The 2,320-nt window shown below is 39.3% G+C and overlaps 1 pseudogene; it reads left to right on the top strand.

Annotated features, from left to right (window-relative positions):
- The first annotated feature begins 579 nt into the window (after nt 1–579).
- On the top strand, nt 580–1,694 carry LOC143606919 (autophagy-related protein 2 pseudogene; annotated as a pseudogene).
- The last annotated feature ends 626 nt before the right edge of the window (nt 1,695–2,320 follow it).

Below are 2,320 nucleotides of genomic sequence, written 5' to 3' on the forward strand. Positions count from 1 at the left end.
TAGTTTAAAGAAGACAGAATTACAAATTTTGTCATTTAAAATAAGACGAATTACGGTTCGTGTCATTTTCTAAGTTTCCTTGCAGGCGGTGTACTCTAAACTTTTTTTTCCTACAAGTTTTGTCCTTTACGCTAACTGAGTTAGAAAAAGTCAGTTAAATGCCCTCACGTGAGGCGCATGTGAGGGCATTTTTGTCTTTTCGTCTGCAACTTCTTCTTCCTCTTTCTTCCTCATTTTTGTTCTTGCATATATTGTTCCTGCAACTTCTTTCATATTTACAAAACCACCTCCCCTCAACCTTGTTCCGACCATCACCACCGCAACTGCTTCTTCTCTGGCGAGCCACCATCACCATCTCCGACGATGACAGTCATTGACCATCACCGTCTCCGACTTCAGACCATCACCGCCGCAACTGCTTCTTCTCCGGCGCCCGCCACCATCACCATCTCCGAATTCAGCCCACCCCGTCTCCCACCTCCATCCTAATCTTTCTTTCTGTTTGGATGGACGCCAAACCTTTCGTCTTTCTCAATTTCCAAACCCTAATTTTATCACTCGATCTCGTTAAATCATCATCATCGTCATGTTCTCCTGGAACTTTGCTAAATCGGCTGAGGCTGTGTTCTCACGGTTAGCCGTGAAGAAGATTTGCAAGTTCTTATTGAAGAAGAAATTAGGGCAATTCATTCTCGGTGATATTGATCTCGATCACCTTGATGTTCAACTTACTAACGGCACCATTCAGCTCTCTGATTTGGCCATTAATGTTGATTTTATTAATCACAAGGTTTGTCTTTCGAATTGTGTTTTCGTATTGTTAATTTAGGGTTTCGTAAGTTAAGTTAAGTTAAGTTTAGAATCTGATTGTGATATGAAATTGATGTCATTTGTTGAGGTAATTTAGGTTATGAACTTTAGTTTTGAATAAATTGGTAATAGTTAAACAATAGAGTTTGATTGTGTCATGAAATTGACCTAATCTGTTATGATAGTTAGGTTATGATTATGAACTTTAATTTTGAATGTAAAGTAGTTTTTAAATTGATGATAGTTATAGAGTTTAGAGTATGAAGCATTTGATGCATTTACAATTGTGTTTTCAGTTTGGTGGATCATCTATTTTGGTTGTGAAAGAAGGATCTATTGGAGCCCTAACTGTTAAGCTTCCATGGAAGAATAGAAATTGTGAGATTGAGTTGGATGAACTTGAGATTGTAGTCGGTCCGGGCCAGAAAAGAGATTCACATATCGTGAATGAAGCCTCTACGTCAGGTCAAGATGAGTTTGTGACACCTGGACATGAAGCGGTTAACAGTAGTATGGCAACTAGTACTGTTGATCTTCATGAAGGTGTTAAAACTATTGCTAAAATGGTTAAATGGTTGCTTACAAGCTTTCATGTCAAAGTTAGAAAACTAATCGTTGCTCTAGATCTGCCTGAAGAACCGGATGGAAAACGGTGTTCAACAACTTTGGTTTTGAGGTTTGGTGAGGTGGAATGCGGGACCGGGATTTCTGATGATGTTGACTCGAAAAGTCAGCAGACGGTTGACGGGTTTCTCGGGTTAAGTCGGCTTACAAACTTTGTGAAATTCGATGCGGGGACACTTGAGTTTATTCGACCGGACGGTAATGCAACGACGCCTGTCATTACAGGGCAAAAAGGTGGAGTTTCAGGGACGATAGGGATCGTTTGCGTTTGTGAACGGAAAGTGTGGTGGCGGTTTGTGAGATGGAGAGGAGGTGGTGGTGGTGGGTTGAATGGAATCTGCAACGAGGTGGCCGGAATTTATGGTGGCCGGAATTTATGGTGATGGTGGTGGCTTAGAGAGAAAGAAGAGAGAAAGAAAAGAAAATATATATAATACATTCCCCTATTAAAATTACAATTATGCCCATCACATGTCTGGCACATGTCATACTTAACTGACTTTTTCTAACCCAGTTAGCGTAAAGGACAAAACTTGTAGGAAAAAAAAGTTTAAAGTACACCGCCTGCAAGGAAACTTAGAAAAGGACACGAACCGTAATTCGTCTTATTTTAAAGGACAAAATTTGTAATTCTGTCTTTAAAGAAAAAAAAATGTCATGCCTAATATTTCGGTTCTTTCGATTTTAAATGTAAAGTTTTTTTTGGCCCAAAAAGTTTTGGCTTGATTAGCAAAACCGAAAAAACCACATCCAATACTGAATCAAACCTAAAAACCAAGAACCGAAAGAACCGAAACCAAACGGTTTTAAATAGTCATAAAAGCGAAAGTTTGGTTTTTGATTCGGTTTTGATTAAAAACCGCACCACACACACCCATGTCGTTAA

This window comes from Bidens hawaiensis, unplaced genomic scaffold (genome assembly GCF_021521415.1).
Source record: "Bidens hawaiensis isolate Kalapana, Puna unplaced genomic scaffold, B.hawaiensis_p1.1 tig00078378_1, whole genome shotgun sequence".
Taxonomy (NCBI): domain Eukaryota; kingdom Viridiplantae; phylum Streptophyta; class Magnoliopsida; order Asterales; family Asteraceae; genus Bidens; species Bidens hawaiensis.